Source organism: Phoenix dactylifera, chromosome 5, assembly GCF_051530095.1.
Source record: "Phoenix dactylifera cultivar Ajwa chromosome 5, Ajwa_hap1_PhDact_Kaust_v1.1, whole genome shotgun sequence".
NCBI classification, from domain to species: domain Eukaryota; kingdom Viridiplantae; phylum Streptophyta; class Magnoliopsida; order Arecales; family Arecaceae; genus Phoenix; species Phoenix dactylifera.
In genome coordinates, this window is record NC_143194.1 from 26,243,777 (window position 1) to 26,260,568 (window position 16,792).

A 16,792-nucleotide genomic window follows, 5' to 3' on the forward strand; every position below is an offset into this window, starting at 1 on the left:
TTTTTTATGGCCCATGAATAATGGACGTATCCACTAATTATAGATGCTCTTTTCTATAGATCAATCATTAAAATGAGTGCTTGATGGATGAAGCACGCATTAACATCATGTTCCGATCTCATCGTGAATATATGAAAGACTTATCTTAATAAGGAAAAGAGGGTTTATAGCATCATTATAATAATTAAAAAGACTTTGAAACACCTAAGAACATACTTAACCCACTCAAATGCCTTTGTCTTAGATTAGATCTATCTCATGTCCCTCGCGTCTCGTGCTCCGCTTTTGACGGCATGGATTCGGTAAAAGCCAACGGAGGACAGAAGAGGATCTGCCTGTCTTCGCTAGCCGGTTGGGCGAAAAAAACATGAAGGGGGACTAGCTGGCGGCGTGGTGCACGTCCCATGTCGGCAAGAGGTTTCTGGCCGTCAGATGTCTGGTACTGGTCCACGATTGATTTGATTTGATGTTCCCCCTGACCTTGCCGTGGAGGATTGGAATGTTCCTCTGGCCTCGTTGTATGCTCCCCCCATCGCTATCACCAGCCAGCGGTCGATGGACGGCCTTTGATGTGACTTGGAAATATCAGATAAGCATTACTGGTGTTCGTTTTCTCGGCCGGGAGGACTGGAAAAGTATGGCGAGCCCCTCGGGCCAACTTTGATGCAGGTCGCCTCCTTGATTGATCTAATTTTCGCATCATCGTCCCTTCGATAGTTGCATCCAATTAACTTCATTTTGTCCCACGGATGGACCACGGCGTTGGACATGATTGGTGTGGTTGCGTGCATCACGGGACTACAAAAAGTTAGGGAAATTTGCATGGTTGGATGCCAGCACATACATTAAATTCGGCCATGCGCCAGGACAAACTTGGACAATGACATGCCCAAGTGCGTGTATTATTTACTGGAAGAAAAAGAAGATTGAATAGTGAAGCAAAAAAAAAAAAGATTGAATATTACTTGCCAAATGGAGCCGTGGATTTTATTAAATAGTACAAGAATGGAATTAAAATAATACTTTATTCCAAATAATACTTTATTCCAAATAATACTTTTTCGGTAGTTGAAGTAGGGACTCGTCGCTTGTTTTCACGACGGACTTGGAGCAATTAAAGTCTAGGTACCGACACTGGCAGGTTGCGTGCTACTTGCCCGCTAACTAACTGGGACGTCACCTTCTGTCGTTAGCTTACCGATTGATTGCGACATATATCCAATTAACACTGTGCAAATTTTAACTTCTTTACTCCTAATGTATCTTATTTTACATAATCATTCTTAATTTGTCGCTCACATTCCATAACAATCGCATTCGCATATATCACTTGATTACAACAATATATACAAAAGGAAAAACAACTGCACCGGAAAATGTTCAAGATAAAAGAATAAAAAAAATTTATTTTGCTTTGAGATCTATGTAAATAAATATGTAACAGAGTTTTAAGTATTTTAAAATTTGTAGGGTATGTGATCAAATGATTCAAATTTGACTCTACATAACTACGTCGTCAATATATCGTAGGAAAAAAATCATGTTTTTTTTAACAAAATATCTAAGGAAGAATCATCTCATGACCAAAATAAATATAAATCTATGCAACCAAGTTTCACCCCCCCCCCCCCCGGGGGAAAAAAAAAAAAAGAATTTATGTAAATGATTTTTTAACTGAAACCATAATATTCCAAAACGCAAGCTTCTACTTTAATTTAAATAGACCCATAAATTAAAATGGCTGGTTCAGCATAAGCAAACATTTGCGGAGATACAACGGAAACAAGGTCCTGTAGCTATAAAAGAACACCGAACACCTTCCCTCCTCTATCTACTCTGTCCCATTCCAAACTTCTTCCTCCTGGAATCCTCCGCTCCTCCTGTTTTGGAACGGGATGAAACGAAACAGGGCAGAGCTCGCGCCCTCCAAAACCGCCGAAACCCCTGCGAAAACCCAGCGCCGCTCAAAGGATCCGATCCCGAAGGGGATGGGCACAATGAGGGCGAGGGCTGGGGCGGCGCCACCGGAGAAGCCCCGCAAGGGCAGCGGACCAGAGAAGAGGCCGTCCACCCCCGCAGCCACCGCCGTGTACTCCTCTCCCAGCAGCACGGCGATGGCGCAGGAAGGGGAGGAGGAGAGGCCTCTTGGATGGGACGAGTTCGGGGGATGGTGGTGGTGGGGCGTGGAGGAGGAGATGCTCCTGGGATGGTTCCCCTTCGTGGAGGAGGACTTCCTCTGCTCCGAGAACAGGGGAGGATCAGGGCTTTTCTGGGAGGAGGAGGACCACGATATCTGGCAGCTTCAAGACATTCACGAGATCCCCAACCAAGCCAAATGAGACAAGAAAGATGGTGGTTTGGAAGGAAAAAGAGAGAGAAAGAGAGAGAAATACCAAGAATGGCGAAGTTTTAGAGAGTAGGAGAAAGCATAGAAACAAGGGATAAAGGTCGTAGTTTTGTTTATTTTCTTCTTTCATTTGTTTTCTTTGTGCAAAGGCAGAACCTTCTGAGTAGAATACACTGAGAAATGTTTCAAACTTAGTTTAAGTAAGTTAATCTTCATTTTGAAAGGCTTGATGAAGAAGGCAACACATCGAGTTCAGCTCTCTTATCTCTCCCTCTGCGCTGATATGCTGGTATTTCTTGAGCCTTTGTTTATTCTTGGGTTCCAATTTGTGATCTCTGGTATATGCTTGCTACTGCTTTTCTTATTTCCCTCTTTCTTGGATTGAGCAGCCATTTATACCAAGGAAAAAGAAGGCCCATATAATTTATTAGATGACGAAATTATGTTCAAGTGGAAAAGAGGTGGGGTACAAAATGTAAGAATGTGGTCAAGAGGAAGAGCAATGCGCAAGAGGCGCAAGGCTATTCCAGAGCGTCATATGGTTGGCTTTCAATCGACTTCCTGTCAGATAGTGGCTTGCAAGAGTAAAATTTTGCTAGGTTGAATAGATAGAAGAATTCTTTGGCATTTCTTTCTCGTCATATCTTTCAATATAAGGCTGATCCCCAGCCCTCCCTAACGATGGATGTTATTTTTTCCACCACCTTTGATGGGCTAGCCTCGTAGGATCAGCTGGATTTTGATGGCGCTCCTTAGGCTGCATGCAAAAGAGCATTTAATTAATAGATTCCATTTAGTAGCCATTTAATCCGAAGGATTATTACAATGTCGCTCGGAAGGAGATGAGTGCTACCATTCTCCGTTTCCTCTCTTGGCTAGGGTTACGTATGGCCGCTATTGATTCCACTTTTTGTTGAGAAAGTTAAATTCTAGTTTGTTAGGAGGGCTCTCAAGCATTTGAATGGAGGTAATTCTGGATGAATTGCTGTGCGTGATGGTCATGGTTTGGTAACTACATTTTGTTCCTCTATCCCTACTCCGATCGATAGGCCATATTGTTATGTTACCTTTGCTCATCTTATACCTAGGTTTTCTCAAGTCGCATTCGTCTCTCTTTTGTCGACTCTTCTTAGGCCCTTAGAAAAAGGGCCATCTTGGAGTGATATTAGACACATCCGTGTGGTTGCCTTAGTTGGATTTGGATTGTTATGGCATTGTCTTTCAACTATTTGATCGATATAATTCGTTACTCGACCTACGATCCACATTATCATAGGATTTTTTCCACTCTTTGTAGGTGTCAAGATGACAATGAGATTAAGCAACCATGTTTTCTCCCTTTGAAGTTTGGACACGTTAGTATAATCTCAAAATTAGGCAATCTTGTCAGATTTAGGGCCTAAAGAATCCTTGTGTGGGATTAGATTAAAGGCCTCTGCCTCATTCGCTACCCAACATTGGTAGAAAAATTTTTCCTGCTTCGAATAGTTGTATGGTTGCATGGAAGTCCATCTGAAGCATGATCTGGTGGTAAGTTGTGTATGACCTTTCTTTCCACGTTTTTGGATTTTCTTTGTGTTTAGACCAACATCATAGCCTTTTGTATAGACAAAATAAAAAATAAAATCCTCTCTCTCTCTCTCTCTCTCTCTCTCTCTCTGTGAGAAATTGTCAAATGTGAACATTTTGACGACAAAAAATTGTTTTCGTGAGCATAAATTATTGAAGTGTTGAGAGCCAACAGGCAAGAAACTGATCAGTTGTCGTACCTGAGCAATTTTGTTTGAAATCTATTTCGTTTGATTCAAGGGGAAAAGAAAGAACTATTAGTAAGATGTACCAAACATTAATTTTATCATTTAGTACGCAAGGGCTAGTCTCGAAGCTTGATAGCTGCTAGAATTATAAAGTTATCCTGTTTTTGTTGAGAACTACCGAATAAAGCAAAATGAGACCTCGTCGATCACGTATTCTCTAAAAATGCCTAGAGTTCCCCGTTTTTAACTTTTATCCCATGTTATTTAGTGAAGATATCAAAATGTTCCTTTATTAGGAAAAAGTAAGCTCAAAATAAATGTGTTTATCGTTGTCCATTGAAAGGCAAAAGGTTCTGTTGCTAGGATACTCAACTATTGCTGGAAACTGAATCCGGGGGCGACCACTGACTGAGAAGCAGGAGCTCCGGCGGGTGGTGCGTCGGCAGGCTACGTCCTCCGGAGGACCTGCAAGAAGCCGGTGGCCGAGATTTCCGGCGCCGACCCTCCGATGCTTAAGTTCGAGGAGGCTTTTGTGGAGAAGGAGAAAGTTTGTATGTAAAATTCCAAGTCAGAAGTCAAAAAAATCCCCTCTTGAGAGGAAGAAGTTCCCCTTTTTATAGGAGAGGTATCAAGGTTACCTGCGATGTGACTGGGCAAATTTATGGGTTACTGTCATGATTGGGCGTGATCGTATGAATTAATGAGTTGCCATGGGTGACTGGATGGGATTGAGTGAGTCAACGAGTTGCCGTGGATGGCCTGAGATTTTGGGTTGGTTCGATGTCCGTAGAGATCGTACGCATTTAATTATTGACAGTCGCTCAGACGAAGATCGCAGGATTGAACCCCGGATGAGGAGGAGAGGAACTTGATTCCCGGTGGAGTAGAGAGGTTTGCTTCATCCTTTGACTGAGTCTTCTTCGGACTTAAGGTCGATCGGGCTCAGCTTAGCCGAGATCAAGGCTGCAAGGTTGTGAGCTCTATGGTCGGGCGCGCTGAGGTCGGGCGTCTTGAGGGTTGCTGCCGTTGCGCCTGTCATCACATGCCGGCGATGGATCCACGTGTTTTGGGGCAATCCATTTCCCCCCCAACACTACCCCCGACTTCCGAGTTTGAGCCGATTACGAGCTCGGGCGAAGGAAATAATTGTCTTTATCACGTTGGTGGGACCAGGTAGCTTTAAATTGCTCCACCGTTCCGCACGCTTCGGGACATCTTTAATGAGGGCACGAGGCAGTTTTGAGCCGCGGGTTCATGATGAGGCTCTGGGATCCGACGGGACGCCGCCTCGATTCTACTTTTAAAGCGTCGATCCCAGTTGATACACCGCTTCAATTTTCTGGGCCGATACGTGGCACGATCTAGATGGAAGGCGGGATCCGGCTCTGTTGATCTGGGCCGTCGGGGGGATCTATATAAACTTCGATCCGGCCCTAAAAATTCTCATTTGGCCGCCGCAGCTGTTGCCTTCCTCCTTTTTCATTTTCTTCCCCCTTTTTCTTCCAATCGTTGCTCAGTCTTTTCCGGCGGTGCCCCAAGGCGTTTCCTCTGTTGGTGTGAGCTCGGGCTCGGGATCATCAGGCAGAGTGCACTCTACAATAAAGTCAACGAGCACTTGAACCATGACTGCCGGCCTCGGGTGATATTTCAGGTCGAATTTTCTGAGCTCGACCGCCCACTTTGCGATCCTCCTCGCACGATCCGACCATTGCATGACTTGCTTTATAGGCTAGTCGGTTAATATGGCCATGGTGTGGGTCTGGAAACTCCTCGGCTACTGCTCGCTGTCATTCCGGTACGAAACTCCGTTTCTTCTGCCTTACGGGCTTGTAGGTTGGTCTCACATGGAGTCGGTGGAATATTACCTCGAAATCTATTCCCGACATATCCATGGGCGATCAGGCGAAGACATCAATGTTGGACTGGAGGAACTAGATCAATCGGCCCTGCTCACGAGAGCTCGGGCCGGAGCCAATCTGCACGGTTAGCTCTGGGCGGTCTCTTCTCCAGGAGATTTGGGTGAGGAGCTCACCAGGTTCTGCCCGTTCCCTCCGAGGCTTGTCCCGCACTTTCAGGGTTTCAATGGGTAGCGCCTGGTCCGAAGCTTGAGCTGGCATCTCGATTGATTGTTCTGCTCGGCTCGGTGCTTTGGCCGGTTGCTTTGCTTTAAGGATCGCCATGTAACATTGCTTGGTCGTCATCTGGTCCGCACGAATCTCGCCTACTCCTCGCTCGGTAGGGAACCGCATGAGCAGATGGTACGTCAAGACCATGGCTCGGAGAGCATTGAGCCCTAGTTGTCTAAGGATGACGGAGAGACCGACTTCTCGGGCGGCCGCACTCCTCGCGGCGCCTTCTCTGCTTTTTTAAGGCCTGCTCGGCCGCGCCCCACCTGGAGGCGATGGCCTCCTCGGCCTTTACATACTTCCGAGCTCGGGCCAGCATCTCGGTAAAGTCAGCGGAAAAATTCTTCTCAATGGAGAAGAGGAACCTGTAGGACCGAGCTCCTGTCTTCAGCACGGACATAGCGATCGACTGATCGAGCTCGCGGACCTCCTAGGTTACAGCAGTGAAACGGTTGATGTTGTCTTTAAGGGACTCTCCCTCCTTTTTCTTGACGTCGGCTGGTAACAAAGTTGGTGGCGAACTGCCTGCCGAGCTGTTCAAAGGAGGACACAGTGCTCGGCTTCCTTCCGGAGAACCAAAGCTGGGCCGTTCCTCAGAGTGTTGCAGGGAAGGCCTTGCAGAGCACTGCCTCCGAGAACCCTTGCAGTGCCATGAAGGCCCGGTAGCTCTCCAAGTGGTCAAGGAGGTCGCTAGTCCCGTTGTAGGGCTCTACCTGGGGCATTTGAACCTTGGTGGGATCAGTTCATTCTCGATCTGGCGGGAGAAAAGTGACTTGGTGGTGAACTCAAAGCTACACTCGCGTCTTGCCTTTTGGCTGTGGAACGCCTCAATTTGCTGCTCGAGTTTCACGATCTTCCTATCAAGTTCCCCGCCCTGGGGGACTGCCACGGTGGTCTGCTCCGGTGCTGGTTGACCTGGGGCTGATGTGGCCGTCTGTCCTGATTCCTTCCTACCGGCTCTCTCCAGAAAGACGCCTGGGTTGAATCCTAATAGCCGCGTCATTCTCCATTATTGACCCTCGCGGAGTCATGGGGATTTTGGCTTTGGAGAACCAGTTCGTTCTGAGGGAGCACCGATTGGATCTGAACCTGTGGAGGCGGCATAGGAGGGGCCTCCACGCGTTGCAGGCCTTGGACTGCCGCAGCCAAAGCTTGAACTTGCTACACCAGGGTGTTGTGTAGTTCCAGTTGGACTTCCGCCGGAGGCCTTGGTGGTGAGTTCTGGACTGAGTGTCCAGGACTTGATGCGCGATGCCAGAAGGCGTTAGAGGCTCCTTTGCTCCTTAGTTTCATAGTCACGACTCGGGCCCTTCCTCTAGCGCCAACTGTTGCTCGAAACTGAACCCGAAGGCGACCACTAGCTGAGAAGGAGGAGCTCCGGCGGGTGGTGTGTCGGCGGGCTGCGTCCTCCGGGGGACCTGCAAGAAGCCGATGGCCGGGGTTTTCGGCGCCAGCCCTCCAATGCTTAAGTTAGAGGGGGTTTTTGTGGAGAAGGAGAGAGTTTGTATGTAAAGTTCCAAGTCAGAAGTCAAAAAAATCTCCCCTTGAGAGGAAGAAGTTTTCCTTTTTATAGGAGGGGTACCAGGGTTACCTGCGATGTGACTGGGGAAATTTATGGCTTACCGTCATGATTGGGCGTAATCGTATGAATTAATGAGTTGTCGTGGGTGACGGAACGGGATAGAGTGAGTCAACGAGTTGCCGTGGATGGCCTGAGATTTTGGGCTAGCTGGAGGTCCGTGGAAATCGTACGCATTTAATTGTTGACAGTCGCTTACACGGAGATCGCGGGATTGGACCCCGGATGAGGGGGAGAGGGGCTTGATTCCCGGTGGAGTGGAGAGGTTTGCTTCATCCTTTGACTGGGTCTTCTTCGGACTTAAGGTCGATCAGGCTCAGCTTAGCTGAGATCAAGGCTGCAAGGCTGTGAGGGGCCTTGTTCAGGTCGGGCGCGCTAAGGTCGAGCGCCTTGAGGGTTGGTGCCGCTGCGCCCATCATCACGTGCCGGCAATGCATCCATGTGTTTTGGGGCAATCCATTTTTTCCCCAAGCGGTTCCATACCGAGCGAGGAGTAGGCGAGGTTCGTGGGGACCAGATGATGGCCAAGCAATGTTACATGGCGACCCTTAAAGCAAAGCAACCGACTAAAGCACCGAGCCGAGCAAAATAATCAATCGAGATGCCAACTCAAGCTTCGGACCAGGCGCTACCTATTGAAACCCTGGAAGTGCGGGACAAGCCTCGGAAGGAACGGGCAGAACCTGGTCAGCTCCTCATCCAAATCCCCTCGAGAAGAGACCGCCCAGAGCTAACTGTGCAGATTGGCTCCGGCCTGAACTCTCGTGAGTGGGGCCGATTGATCCAGTTCCTCCAGTCCAACATGGATATCTTCGCCTGGTCGCCCACGGATATGCCGGAAATAGATTCCGAGGTCATGGTTCTCCGACTCCAGGTGAGACCAACCTACAAGCCCGTAAGGCAGAAGAAACGGAGTTCCGCACCGAAACGACAGCGAGCAGCAGCCGAGGAGATCGACAAGCTTTTTGAGGCTGGCTTCATCCGAGAAGTCTCCTACTCAGATTGGCTCGCCAACGTAGTCCTCGTGAAGAAAACTAATGAAAAGTGGCGCATGTGCATCAACTACACCGACCTGAACAAGGCCTGTCCAAAGGACAGTTTTTTCTTTCCCAAGATCGACCAGCTTGTCGACTCCACCTTGAGACACCAGCTGCTGACCCTAATGGACGCCTTCTCGGGGTACAATCAGATCCGAATGGCGCCTGAGGACGAAGAGAAGACAACCTTCATCACCGACAAGAGCCTCTACTGCTACAAAGTGATGCCGTTCGGGTTGAGTAATGCCGGAGCGACATATCAAAGGCTGGTCAGCCTGGTCTTTAAAGACCAAATAGGCCGAAACATGGAGGTCTATATAGACGACATGCTGGTGAAGAGCTCGACGGCAGAACACCACATCATCGATCTTGATGAAGCATTCTCCATCCTCATGAAGTACCAAATGAAGGTCAACCCCACCAAGCATTGAGAGCCAATAGAAATGGATCAGCTGTCATACCTGAGCAATTTTGTTTGAAATCTATTTCGTTTGATTCAAAGGGAAAAGAAAGAACTATTAGTAAGATGTACCAAACATTAATTTTATCATTTAGTACGCAAGGGCTAGTCTGGAGGCTTGATAGCTGCTAGAATTATAAAGTTATCCCGTTTTTGTTAAGAACTACCGAATAAAGCAAAATGAGACATCGTCGATCACGTATTCTCTAAAATGCCTAGAGTTCCCCGTTTTTACCTTTTATCCCATGTTATTTAGTGAAGATATCGAAATGTACCTTTATTAGCAAAAAGTAAGCTTAAAATAAATGTGTTCATCGTTGTCCATGGGAAGGCAAAAGGTTCTGTCGCTAGGATACTCAACAATAATAAAAATATTTATCTCACTTTATCCTATCCTATTCTGAAATTAAATACATATCAGGGATAACAATGATTTATCCTAGGATTGTTCCATCTTATGTTCCAACCAGCCCTACAGCTATCTATATACTTCAATACATGCTGAATACGAAATGTGAACTTTGCGATATTGGACCTCTAAGGTTATTCCTTCTTCAAAGGCACTCAGAGGAAAATATTAAGACTGAGAGTATGTTTGGGTATTTTTATAAAATTAGGCCGAAAATTCTATAAAATTCATGGATTCAGCTGTCCATTTAAATAGAGCCTCGCATTAACTAAAAACCTTCTAACTCAAATCCTGTGAGAAGAAAAGATGTCTTTTTTTTTCTTCATAGAGCCCAAAGGCTAAGGCGTTTGGACAAACTTTTAGACTAATTTCATAGAAATATCTAAATAGGCTCGGATTGCGATATGCTCTCTGAGTCTTTTGAGTAGTATTGTTAATCTCAAGATTTTGCTCTAAATACAGGTAAGATATCGCCCGAGTACTGAAAAATCCTGAGTTTGAGTCTCGCCACAGCTTTCTTTCGGAAAAAAAGGGGGCGAAAAGAAAATCTCGTGCTATTCTAGGTAAGATATAAATGGGCATGACTCGGTCCTAGTCTTATAAAGGAGGAAGAACACCGTGCAAGGCTGATTGCGCGGCAGTTTCATCCATCCGGCGCTAGCCAAGGGATGCTTTATACGGATAGACTTTTACGCTGCCGTGCCATGCAGTGAGATCTTTGACGCCAACTCACTAGAAACTTCCAGAAGGCAATAATCACGGCATGCTCGATCACTAGGTGGAAATCGGAATGGGCCGGCAGCAAGCTGCAACCCGCGACTGTCTCAGATTCAAGCTTTTGATATGAGAGAGCATTAGATGGGTAACAATTTCAAGGATTCCACTTCTGCAGGGAAAAAGTATTCCATCGAAGTAGAGCCTCGACATCAGCAGCAGCACATAAAGAAAGTTGGAGGCAAACCCTCAAAAGAAGGAAACTCGAACACCATGTGCCACATCTTTTCATGCAGCAACAATTCCTCCCGAGGAACCAGAGAGCTAAAGCAGTTAGAATGACGAGCCGTCCCTGCCTCTCCCTACAACAACCAATCATAAATCCTAATCAAACGAAGTATATAGGGCCTTATTATTATTATTTTTTTTTAGAGAGAGATGTTTCAGGCCCTATTTAGAGGGGCTACTGGTGGTAGAGTTTTTGAAAATAGAATCGTTGAAAGTAAAAATTTTATAAAAAGCTGTTTGTTGTTTGGTAACTACATTTTTAAAGTGTTGTGGTACTTTAATATTTATTTGGTAAATAAACTAAGAAATTACTCTTGTATGACAAAATTATCATAAAGAATATTGCATGGTATTATATAACATAGCATAATAAAATATAGCATATATTAATACATAAATATATAATATAGTATAATATTACTATAATGTAATATAATATTATTATAATATAGTAACATAACATTGTATACTATAGTATAATAATTTAATATAATATTAAATTATTTAACATAACATATCAATGTATTATGATATAATGTAATATAATATTATATTTATAGTATAATATAATAATAAATATACAAAATATTTTAATTATTAGCCTATATTAATTTTTTATAATATAATATAATGTTAAATTATTTAACATAATATATTAACAAGAATACCGTTTCTTGCACATATGGGAGATCTATGGCTAGGATTCTTTGTTAAGGCTCCAGCAGATTTTTAGATTTATAAAGAGACAAAGTATATAATTATTATAATTTATTATGGATATTTTGGTCAGAAAAATAGCTTTCCGATAAAGCTCAAAACAGCTTTTCGGAAAGCTCCAAAATAGAGCTTCTTCCAAAAAGTTGTTTTTAGCTTTCTAGAAAAGCTAAAACAACTTTGCGAAATTTTTACCAAACATTATTTTTCATCCAAAAATACTTTTGGAGGATCAGAAAGTACTTTTTAGTCCTTTATAAGCTCCTCCAAATGGGGCCTTAAGCCAGTAAGCTAAGGTGATAGTTTTTGAATCTCACTTTGTTATTTTTTTTTTTCCTTCCTCTCATAAGCAGTTTCACTTAAAACCTAAGTATAGAGGGGGCCTTAAGTCAGTAAGCTAAGGTGATGGTTTTTGAATCTCACCATGTTATTTTTTTTTTTCCTCCTCTCATAAGCAGTTTCACTCAAAACCTAAGTATAGAGGCGAGGGGGCAGAACGGTGCCTTCAAACTCAGCACTCTGTTTTGGGTTTTTTCGTTTACCCCCTGCATTTCTCCCGCAAGTGCTATAAATATAAAAGAATGGGCTTACAAGTTAAGCAGTTTCACTCGGAGCTTTTGAAGGCAAGGCCGCAAGGACACCCTCGACACAGCACATCAAGTTCACGGTCATCCATGTCGGGTGTTTACATCCATCTTGGCCGTAGTGCTCTTGCTATTCAGGTGCTTGTCTTTATGGTTTGATATGGCAACCTTTCCTAGGTATCTTCATTCTTTGTAAGCCTTGGCTAAACCCATAATGAATTCTGCATTTCTAAAAGCTTCATTCTGACCTACTGCTCATCTGATTCGGCTTTTCCATTCCGAAGCTTGCTTGGTGTCGTCCGTCCCATGCGACACTTTCTTCTGCTTGTGGTTTTCGAGCTTGAGAGCAAAAAATAGGAAATCTATTAATTAGGATCACTTGAGTTAAATATTTGTATATCTGGTGCAACTATTTGACTATGGCCTATACATGTGATTCTCTTTTGTGTAAATTGTTGGTTTGAATAACGAAATGGAAAGATCTTTTCCTTTTTTTCCCTTCGGTGAAGTAGCAGTTTGTGCTATTTCTGTTATAATCCTGTAGATCATTATTAAGAATCCGTCCAAAAGTGGGGGGCCACTGGTTGTGCTGGTCCCGGCTAATGTTGGTTTTCCGGCGCATGTTTCTGAATAACTTAGGAAGAATTATTCGGTGGACCAGATTTATCATAGACTTGGAATGAAATCATCATGATGAGAGTTGCTTTCGATATAAAAATAAGAAAGTGGAGGTAAAAGAAATTAAATTCATCCTAGGTCCATCTAATAATTTCTCATGGGGTATGTTTGATTTCTTGAAAAAGCTCAACAAAAACTGAGAAATTTTAGAAAATTGAGTTTTTTTTTCCTTGCTTCCTACGCTAGTTTGTTGTGTAGCCAAGCATGCCCTTAGCAAGTTGTTCACTAAATAATAATAATAATAATAATAATAATAAAAGTCTTAACAGGTCTATCCAAGCCCACTTAAGCCTAATCTTACGAGTCCACCCCCAGCCCTCCCCACAAATTGAAGGACCATTCCTAGCCCGATCTTTCTAATGTTGGTGTCCAATAGCGGTTACAGTCAAAAAATTAAAAAAAGTACAGTAACAGCTATATTGCCAAACCAAATAAGATTAAGCATCCTTGTCGCCTGGAAAGAACTCTAACGAGACTGCATGTATATGGCAATGGAGAACCTAAGTTTTCACCCAAAAAAAAAAATGTTGAAGAACCTAAGCGAAGCAAAATGTTTCAAGGGTTTAAAGTTTGACTCCGAATCCGACCTTTGTGTGGACCGAGCCAAGTGGAAGCCCATCTTAAAGTAGACCTCCCTCCCTGGCCCATTAGGCCGTGATAGTTACTTTGGCAACTGGTGCAATAGATGAACTGCTCTGCTTTATTGAGTTTTTGCGGATTGCTGCACTGTATTTAATTAATCATCCATATCAAACATTTGCTCTAAAGACCGTTCCTAGATGTATCTTAATGTGCGAACGACCATTCATCATCAATCTTCCATAGAGATTGAACAGACAACCACACTCTGTCCTCGAAGGAAAGCTATCTAATTTGATTGGAAGCATTGGTGCTCAACTTTCTGGGCTCAGACTGGTTGAACGTGTCCACCCTTAAAGCCATGTACTTTGGCCAAACATCAGAAACCATCTTTTCTCCTGGGCACCATTTTCCACTGTCCCATCCTGGAAGGCAGGAACCGTTCTGACACGACAACTTGGGCATATGTCCCAAGCTTGGAGGTCTCTATTCATGGCCCACCAATCTCTCTTCCTCTCTCTAAGTCATGGGCATTGCCATGATGCAGATGGTGTGGAAATTCCAATGGCTGAAACTAAGTATGCACTTCTTCTGAGGCCAAGGAATGGCCACACATATTCTAGCTTGATATGGCTTGGTCGCCCCTCCGGCTGGTGCTGGAGATAAAGCTCCCAAAAAAAAAAGTTGGTGGAGATTTTTTTCATCTCTGCACGCAATGTCAGCGGCCAATGCATATGAATCACTCCTTGAAAGTGTACATGAGAACATTGTTATCCAAGGGAAAAGTAGAGGTGCATGATTCCAATTCATATGCATGAAGGAAGGGAGAATTGCCTGCAGATGCCAACATCATGAGATAGATTTTTTTTTTTTTTTTGGATTGTAGGGGAGGCTGCAAGCCACCCAAGATTCTTGGATGGAGGTGTGTTTTCCCCACAAAAAAAATCGCCGTTTTCCTGCCCCGTCTGTGATTTGGAGAGTAATATCGTGAGATAGATGAACGCAAGCAAGAGGCCCACGTAATTGTTGGATATTTTCAAAATAATAAAGGAAATAACGTTTTGTTTAAATCCCAACCAATCATCCGTTGGTTGGCTGACCCTTCTCCCAGAGGGCATGAGTTACATGGCTTTTCGGATTTTGAAACAGTTTATGAAAAAAAAATCAAATAAAATGATTTAAATTTTGAAACTCAAATTTCTTAGTATTTCTAACATTTTTTAATAAAAAATATCTATGTGCCGTATTCGAGAAGAAAATGTTCATTGGGATGTCATAGATGGAGAAAGGCTGATCTGTAAATAGCTAATTAAATCTCCATATCAGAAGACAACAAATACATCATTATTATCAGATAAACCTTTTTTGTAGATAATGGTGAATGCTCATTACGTTGACCCATTAGTGCAAAATATGATCAAATATTGGGCTTCATTACATCCTAAAAGATTGTTGCATAGCCATATGCATAAGTGATTGATTGCAACAAATAAAGCCCTAAAAAAAAGTAGCGCCTTGAAAATATTCATTTCTTAAGCTTTCCATTTTTCTTCCCCCTTTGCCTTGCCCAATAGTAATGCATGAAAATTTAATTTTGATATTCCATCAAAAGTTTTCTAGCCAGCATTATGGTAAGATTCATAATTTCATGAACTTGCTTATCTTAAAATTTTGAATTATATTGAGAAAATAATATAATATTTTTGCCTGGCTCAAAATTATTGAGACCCGAATGTTAGACCAAGTACAATTTCGTGCACCAACCCCTTTTTTTTCTAGTGTCACTCTCAATAATAATGCGAAGCCAACATTATATTTAGCTTCCAAATATATCTCAAATATAATAGAACTAATAGGAATCCAATTTTATCATCCATTAAATGCAACCAATACTAGTTCAGTACATCTAAATCTAAACATAAATACCAAATGCATAATCTTCAATATTCAAAAAGACATTGATAACAAATTCATAATCAATTTAAAATATTAAAATTCTTCTACAAAATCGCTTTACTAATCCTATTCGTCTAGAAAGAGAAAAATAAAAATAGAGGTATATGAGTAACATAGCTCAGCAAGTAAACTTTTCACTACCTTACTAGATCAAGTATTAAATTTTTGCATGTCAATGCATCATTAAAGAAAAAACAAATATTACAAAATAAAGCATTTCATAGTATATTATATTAAAACAAGACATAAGGCCAATCATGCATACATAAATTATTCGTATTTTATAAACATGGTTTCTGGTGTATAGCATAAATAAAATCATAAATTATTTATTATTTAACCATATCATTGATCAAATTACTACTCTTAGACTAAATGCTAAGGTCACTATTATACATGTGACAAGGTTGTAATCGACAAACACTAACTACTATTACCCGCTGGTAGAGTCGTATGCCAACTACTATTATCTGCTGGTAAGGTTGTATGAAACTGAATATCGATCTACCCCACTTTTACCGATCCTACATAGCTATCTGAGAGCCTTTTTACCATAGTTCTTAAGATAATTTTTCTTAAGTTATACTTCATGAATCATTTTTTCTTAAATCATATAAATAAAACACTAAATGGTTTTATAGAGTTCATGTCCCAATAAAATAAACATTTAATAGTAGAATAATTATGAAATTATTCTATTCATAACAAAAATACAAATTTCATAAATATAGAGTTCATAGTTCATAAATAGTGCTTGACGGTAAAATAATCATGTAATTTCGTAATAAATCATGACTTTCACAATGTTGTATGCTTGATCTTTGATTTTAAAAAAACATGATATCATCAATATTTAATATTATTTTTATATTTTCATAATTTCTACTTATCTCTTTTGTCTTAGACCTTCAAACTTTACTAGGCAATTTAGTTAACCTTATTAAAAATAATAAAATAAAATTAATTTTTGTTTGATAATTTTAATCGAATAATAAGAAACAAGGATGATTAGTCGGATGATAACGCTCGACAATTTTGGATGGATCAGGCCTGAGTGATTCGATCAATAAATCATAGGGTATGGACTCAATCAGGGCTAAAATTAGTCAACATGGTTCATAAATAAAGATTTCAAGGACATTCAACGGAGCCGAAGTGACCAATCAAATAGACGGTCCAAGCACCAAGGCAGTTTAGGAACTCTTTCCGGGGGTCAACTTGGGTTTATAAATCAGGTCGACATGACTCTATACTGGGATCCATAGATCTTCTAGAGATAGAAAGTAGAGAGAGGAGAGGGAAAGAGAGAAGACTCTCTTCTTCCTTCTTAAATCAGGGGAGATCCTATTTGTCCCTCTCCTCTTTGGATCAGAGGGTGTGGCAGCCATGGTGGCCAACCCCAATGATGGTGGCCATGGGCGACCCGTTGGCCGCTGCCTCACCGGTAATGGTGGCTGGCTAACATGAGGAAGAAGGGAAGATTCCAAATAAAATGGAAGATGATCTATGGCAACTCGGCTTGAACCATGGCTAGGGGTCCTAGACGGTGGCAAAACCCGGCTGA

General features: G+C 42.4%; 1 long non-coding RNA gene across 1 annotated transcript; it reads left to right on the forward strand.

Annotated features, from left to right (window-relative positions):
• Positions 1–1,833: 1,833 nt before the first annotated feature.
• On the forward strand, positions 1,834–3,973 carry LOC103712912 (uncharacterized). Its single transcript, XR_015987214.2, has 2 exons — positions 1,834–2,636; positions 2,737–3,973. It is a non-coding gene; the product is annotated as an uncharacterized LOC103712912 (long non-coding RNA).
• Positions 3,974–16,792: the final 12,819 nt, after the last annotated feature.